Here is a 7,903-nt window from a genome sequence, read left to right as displayed (position 1 = left end):
CGTCGTGCCGACTACGCCGACGGCTTTTCGACCGAATGAGCTGTATACGCTGTCGCGTAAAACAAAGCCCCTACCTTCTTCTCACCCAGGACCAGGCGTGTCCCACCCAGAAGGGCAAGAAAGCGCCAAGTGGTCATCACTCCATGGGTGACTCAACTGGGACATCTGGGCGCCAATCCTACAGCAGGGCAGGGCTCCCTATTCCACGCCCACGCGCTCCCAGCATCCGGTCCCGTGCCAACTCTGTCTAGCCTCAGCCGCAATAGTCTCGTCAACTCAGTAATTCAGCTTTGGCAAGTTCTTGGGAATACGGCCGGTGTTTGAGACACCGGTGTTTCAGCTGTCTTTTCTGTTTTGCATCGATAGCTCTATTGAAAACTGACGGAGAGGGCGTAAGAGCGCTTTCCGTCCTCAACGTCAGTGTGTACCAACCAACCTCTATCTGCGCTCGTCTGGTTCAGAAAATAGACGCTTCTAGCAAGCCGGAAACATTATCGGAGACGTTTACCGCTTTACCGGACGCATACTGCGCACGCGCAGTGACATGGTTGGCGCCAGGCGGGGCCACTGCGAGTGGGAAGGAGGCATCCGGTAAACCGATATACGTCTCCGGTAATATGTTTCCGGCTTGCTAGAAGCGTGTAATATGCGGCCCAGTCACGTCTTCAGCGGCATCATTCGCGCACACCGCACCCACTTTTACCGCACACCCCTACCCCGGGTGCTGCTTTGTGCACCACACTACTCCAGCGCTGCCTACTCTCCACCCCTTCCCTCATCTATACTTTGCCCATATATCTGGATGGAATGGATGACCTGTCCTGCGTACCACACGCCTGCCCTACACACCTTCACCTTGACTTATGAACACTGCGACTACATCAGCATTTCCCGCCATTCCAGCTGTGTCTGGGATACACATTAGCACAAAGGTAAACACCCGGTCATTTTTTTTTTAACGTAAGCAGGGTTGACCAGCTACCTCTCAAGAGGGAGAGAGACAAAGCGTTGATACACTGCTCTTAGGGACTTTGGAGTCTTCATGGGTGGAGTATAGGACTCCCGCGGCGGCTGCTTGTGCCCTTTCAACCAGTGAAAGCTGATCCCCGGGTTCCCAGCTGAACAGTTCTACCTCCCACTGCTCCGGCGTGGCATTGTGTATGACTGGGACTGCGGGGTTGTGTTGGCATCCCCATGTGGTGTGGTATAGTGTGGCTGTCTCTGCGCATCATGAGCACGCGGCCTGCATATAGTGGAGTGCATCTTATTTAGAATAAATAAGCATTGATATGTATCTGTAACTGTCTGCAACTTACAGTCTGCTCTTTAGTGAGTTATCTATGGGGTGGGGGGTAGATCCTTCTTAGCGCTGTACCTCTCAAACAACTACTTCTAAAACAGGTGCCCTGAGGTGTACAGCCAGGCAATACCTTATGAATCGCAAGTGAGCTTTTAGTGAGTTCCCGTTTAGGGACGCCATAGAGAGCTAGACCGTAGTCGATTCGGTCTCTCAACTGGAGTGCCACTGAAAATTGTGTGGCTGAATAGTAGCGGAAGAGGCCGAGTAAAGAGAGGAATGCCAAATGCTACGGACATAAACTTTGCCAAAAATTCGTTGGTGATAACGTATTTATTTCAATGAAAGCATACTAAGCCAAACAGCACTTTTATGTAAGTATGTGATTCGTGTTAACTGACCTCTTTTATTCTTTGCGAGAGAGAGCGAGGAATGATATTTTTTTAAAGGGATGCTAAACAGCAACAGTAAGTCAATGCAGACTGGTAGATTACCGTCCCGAGATGGCTAAAATGTCCTTTTTACCTAAAACATAGCTGCGATAAATCATAAGACTGTGTAAAACGTAAGTATGCCGGAAGCCAACACGCGGATTCTGGCAGGTCACGGTGTATATATTTAGATGCTGTCACTGCGCCCGGCAGCCCAAGATCTTTTTCGCCGCTACTTGCGCTTCTGTAGAACGCAGACAGACGGCGCCACACCACGGGTGCATGTCTAGTCTTCAAGCTGCGGCGGCTGTAGTGCAGGAGTTTCGCGATCGTTCGGTCCCGAAGCCTGTACGCCACAGAAGGATTGCAACTGCTGTCGACACCGAATCGCATTGGGCTACGTCGTGTTTTGCTTGCTAGAACTTCATGAATGGGCGGAACAGCAGCGCGCGCGCGGCGCTGTGATCCTTCTGAGCTCGTTATCGAAATACATTCATTACAAGGCTTTTCACAGTGCATCCGCACGACTGCCGAGAGCATCAGTAACTATTACGCCTCTTGAAGATAAACGGTCGGTCTGAACGCGCGCGCTCCCACACTTCGGTCAAAAAGCCGAAAAGCTGACATTCAAACATTTCTTGAGCAGTGTAATCAGTCGACGCTGTGGAGATATGAGGTCCGCCACGCAGAGCAGATGGTTTAATTTGGACGACCTAGGGTCTTTGACGCGCACAGAAATCTGATCGGCGTTTCCGCATTTCGCCTGCATCACAAACACTACCTCCGAAGCAGGGATTCGACCCCGCGCTCTCGTGCCCGACAGCAGAACACCACCGCTACACGTACGAGCGGCAGGAGCGAAAGGAAACCACCACTGCGACGCTTCAGTGGCGATGCTTGCGACGTGTTAGAGGCTATAGTGGAGTGCACGTTTAGCTAAGCGACGCGAAATGATATCAGAAAATACCCCTGGCGTTCCTCCCACCGAGCTCGTCTTTTACGCCGACAACAAAGATGTTAAGGAAAGCTTAGACCTTAAGGAAAGCAAGACCGGCATGCACGCGAAAATGAAAAAAAAACTCGAGGCTATAAACTGGATAGATGGACGTCAGTTGCGAAAGATTGCAGCACGCCTGCTGAAGTGACTTCGCTGCACTTAGTAACGTTCTGCTACAAAATTCTCCAGCGACGATTCGAAAATCGAGCAAATTATGCACCTGCATATTTGTTACCATGCTGACGGGTTATTTTCTGCATTTCATACCACCGTATGTTGTGGCACCAAAATACACAGCTGGTGCCAACTGCTGGAAGCCATAAGATCGCCCGCCGAAATTTTTTGGCAGCGCTACTGTGCCATATCGCATCTAGTCTGCCTATGTTGGAGGTCCTTCGGAAAGTGAAGAATTAAACAGACAGACTATGGAGAGTCAAGACCGCCGTTACAAGCAGAAATTGCTTTGTTTACAGACACCAAACAGATTTCGGAGTATTTTGTTGCTTATTCCTTCTGGTCCCGACGCTGATTTTGTTTTTATACGAGCAATTCAAGCCATGACTTCCGCTTCCTCGATGGGTTTGCCATATCTCGAGTTTGGCGGACCCCCATATCCTGGGAGAGCCTACGGAGCTGGGTTCCCGACTTATCGTGTTTCAGAGCGCAGCTCTTTGGCTCCCGTTTCTGCGTTTCGCGGCGTCGCCGTCGCCGTTGTCCGCTGTAACCAACAGTGGACACGTTAGTCGCGCTTTAAGCTGCGAAACCTATGGAGCGGGAGCTCGGAAAGCAAAGGAAAGGTGCATAACTGCCCTCTTGGAACAGTGTACACCTCATTCGTGTCACGTGGCGGCAGTGACAGATATGTGCTGCATGCGTTGGCATTGAAAACGTTGTTCCATTTTAAGGAAAGGAAGTGTGCATACTGGCTCCCTGGGCCAGTGGACGCCTGAATCGCGCTTATAGGTACGTGGGGTCATTGACAAAGCTGTGCCAGAAACGCGGCGCTGAAGCCTAGGCCATCGGCGTTCATTGGCGTTAGCATTGACAACGTTTTACACTCCGATCATTTTAACGAATGGGAGTGCGCATAACTGGTTCCACGGGTCAGTCGAGACCTGAATCGCGCTTATGGGTACGTGGGGTGATGAGAGAAAGATGTGGGCTGCAGGCATTGACAACGTTGTGTCAGAAACGCGGCGCTGAAATCAGAGGCCGTCGGCGTTCATTGTGTTCATTGTCATTGGTGTTGACAACATTTTACACCCCCATCATTTTAAGGAAAGGAAGTGCGCATAACTTGCTCTCTGGGCAGCGGATGCCTGAATCGTGCTTATACGTACGTGGGGTGATGAGGGAGAGATGTGGGCTACATATGTTAGCGCTGAGAACGGTGAGCGAACTCTCGCGATCAACCATTAACCGCCACCTGCCAGGGTGGCAGGGTGGGTGGGGACTTTAATGTACTTATTGTTCCCGACAAACAGTTAAAGAGCACAGCCCAGGTTTTAAAAGACAAGATCGGCGTTCCAGACAGCAGGGAGCTCGAGCGAGGAAGAAAACGATCTTCGAGCCCCTCGAACGCCCAAGGCATGACAAGTTGCAGCTACAACAGTTCGGCCGCCGTACGGCGCGACTGAATGGTTCGTACGGTGGCATTGCTCCCCCTCTCTGAAGGGCACCGACTCGGTGCCGCGGCAATGAAGAGCGCAAAGAGAAGGGACGCCACATGTGGCCGGCGACAGGTGTAGACACGCCTCAAGCGCTAGCGGGCGTGGTACGGCTTCATCCGGGCGACATGGACAACTTCGGAGGTCGGCCGTCTAGAAGCGAACTGTTCCTTGGGGAAGAACTTTGTAGTTCACCTCACTGACTCGGCGGAGTACCTCGTAGGAGCGAAATATCGGCGCATAAGCTTTTCGGAGCGCCCACGTATCCGGATTGGTCGCCAAACCCAGACTTGTACGCCGGGCTGGTAGCTAACAGCTCTATGGCGGAGGTTATAGCGGCGAGCGTCGTGGGTTTGCTGGTGCCGGATGCGCTGTCGAGCGAGTTGGCGGGTGGCCTCGGCGTGACGAACGAAGTGAGCAGCACCCATAACAGATGAGGGAGTACTGGTCGGAAGCAACATTGCGTCCAGCATGGTTGTGGCTTCGCGACCTTGCACTAAACGAAATGGAGTGAAGCGCGTCATTGAGGTCGTCGGGTCCGGTCGTCGTTGATTGGAGCGTCGCGGCGAATCTTCGGATGGAGGCTCTTGACACGTTTCAGTAGCGGCGGCCCTACCCCCGGAGGACGCCGTCTTCAGTTTTCCCGATGTGGGGACGCACCTCTGAACTGGCCAGAGGACGACGGGCGGCCGGGCGAAGAGAACCGCCTTGGGGATGGCGATCGGGACTGGCGTCGCTGCGGGGTCGAGGACTGCACGTTATCCGCCAGGTACAGCTCTATATCCCGTGGTCTTTTACCGTAGCGCGGTCGAGGTGCGTCAGGTGAAAACCCCCTTAAGCCCATTTTGCGGTAGGGGCAGTGGCGCAGGATGTGGCCGGGCTCCCCGTAGTGGTAACAGAGCGGCCGATTGTTTGGCGTACGCCACACGTGCGCTTTGCTCATGGGGGGCATGGACTCCTGCGGCACGGATGGTACTGCTGCAGTTGGGTAATGCAGAGATGGTACTGGCACGAATACGACGGGGTAAAAGGCTTGCATCGCTGGACCAGGACTTCGTAGTGCTTCGCTGTACGTCATAACGGAGGGCGCCGGGTGTGGAGCTGGGGGCGGCTGCACAGCTCGTCGGATTTCGTAACGGACCACGTCCGTTATGGCAGCGACACTGGCCTGTGGAACTTCAAGGGGAAGTTTCGCCAGTTCCTCGCGAACAAGGCTTCGTACAAGCTCCCTAAGCTCCTCGGCGGGCAGCGACGTAGGCATGTACTGGGAAGAGGCTGCTACGGTAGCCTGACGTCCATATTGCGCGCCTCGTTCCTGCAGAGAGCGCTCAATACCCGTTGCCTCCCTTGTGAAGTCGGCCACTGTTCTTGGCGGGTCACGGGCCACGGGCCAGTCCGGCAGACAGCTGTTCTTTTACGCCGCGCATTAAGTGGCATACTTTATTGCCCTCGGGCATAGCAGGGCCGGCCCGATTGAACAGTCGCGTCATGTCCTCGATGAACATCGCGACGCTCTCGTCTGCCTGCTGTGATCTCGAGTGCAGGGCGACCTCTGCCATTCTTTTCATTCGCTTGTGGTGAATGTCGCGAGGAGCTCTCGACGAAAAACCTCCCAGGTGGTAAAGGAGGCTTCGTGATTTTCGAACCATGTCTTGGCCGAGTCCTGCAGCGCGAAGTAAACGTTGCGCAATTTGCGCTCGCGGTCCCGCTCATTGAACCCCGCCACTCGGTGAAAGCTGGTCAACCAGTCTTCAACGTCCTCGAACCTGTCCTCGTGGAACGGTGGCGGTGACCGAGATGCGTGAAGGACGAATGGCTAGCCACGTCCTAGCCAAGGCTAGCCAAGTTGTCTGGCTAGCCACGGTGGATGTCATAGCTCTTACCGCTCTTATATCCTAGTTACACGGCCGGCTTAACCACTGTTACGCGCAACTATGGTTAGGCGGAGTTAACCATGGTTGTCGCGAACCTCAGTTCGGCGGTGTTACACGGGAAAACCTGTCCTCAGTTTGTGCAGTGGCGCTGGTGACGTGGCTGCTGCTCAAGAAACATTTGTAAGACTCATTTTGTGACAGCAATATAAAAAAATTGTAAGGAAACACAAGGCTAGGAAGTTCTTTTACTAATAAACTTTGGTGTCGTCTGTGGAACATAATTTGTTGCCGGAGGTTGCTGAAATTCAAACAGAACATGAAAATAGTCTTACAACATTGTGTGCAGTCAACTCCGCAGCCGACGCAAAAACCAAGTCAATCCACCCCTTCTGCTTCGCTTCGTCGCTCCGTGCTGTGTTAATCCGTGCTGTGCTCTTCCAGTTCATCTTTTTTCTCGTGTCTTAAGTGTATTTTAGTATTTTAAGTGTATTTCCAACTCTTATTTTTATCCATTTTTCTCTTGTGTCAAGTGTTTTTTTACTATATCTAGTGTATTTGAATGTGCTGTGCGTCAGCGGCAAGTCGTGCATACCGCGATGGCTCACAGCAGGCCTGTGCCGGACACTGAAGAAGACAACAAGTTCTTGGCTGTCTTCGCCACTTACCAAGTGCAAGTGCAGCAGCTGCGTTTGCGGCAGCTGGCCATTCTAGGCGAACTAGAGGAAAAGGAAGCCAAGCAGGAACAAGCCGAAAGTACGTGCCGGCGCCTCCAAGCTCTGGCTGCAAGGCTGTGCTCCCGTGAGCGCAGTGTGTGTGCCTATCCCCGCGGGACGTCGTGGTATGAAGAAACGCTCCCGCATTTCCCAGAGAGTGGCTTCAGGGAGAATTTCCGGATGACGAGAGGTACATTCCAGTACATTTTAAATGTTTGTGAGGGCATGAGGCGGCTCGACACGAACATGCGGAGAGCAATACCGCTACACAAACGTGTGGCGATTGCTATCTATCGCCTTGCCACCTCTGCTGAAGAAAGAACTGTAGCGAATGTCTTTGGAGTGAGTCGTTCCTCAGTGAACATAATTGTTAAGGAGTTTTGCGAACTAGTTGTGCGGCTCCTAGAACCTCGGTTCGTGAGAATGCCGAGGGCGCACTAGGTGGCCGAACACCTGCGACAATTTGGTGCAGTGGCAGGCTTCCCTCAAGGCATTGGAGCACTGGACGGCTGCCACATTGAAGTGTGTCCACTTACCGATCATGCGATCGATTACTACAACTATAAAGGTTGGTATAGCACCATACTTCTGGCTGTTGCTGACCACCGGTACAAGTTTTTGTACACAAACACCGGATCTCCTGGGAGGAACCATGACGCGGGCGTGTTTGAACAGTCCAAGCTACCGAAAATTATGGAAAGCGACATATTCAAGAGGGAAACAAGAACCATTGAAGGAGAACAGATTGGTCCTCTGCTCCTGGCTGATCAAGCCTTTCCGTTGCAACACAATATAATGAAGCCAAACCCTCATTATGGTGCTTCCGATTGTGCTGCGCAGGCATTCAACTTCCACCTGTCGAGTGCCAGGCGTAGAATGCCTTCGGGCGGCTCAAGGCTCGTTTCCGAATTTTGTTGAAGGGCC

This window comes from Amblyomma mixtum, chromosome 3, assembly GCF_055824585.1.
Source record: "Amblyomma mixtum isolate Tamu chromosome 3, ASM5582458v1, whole genome shotgun sequence".
NCBI classification, from domain to species: domain Eukaryota; kingdom Metazoa; phylum Arthropoda; class Arachnida; order Ixodida; family Ixodidae; genus Amblyomma; species Amblyomma mixtum.
The sequence above is the reverse complement of the archived record's forward strand: the minus strand, read 5'-3'. Positions refer to the sequence as shown.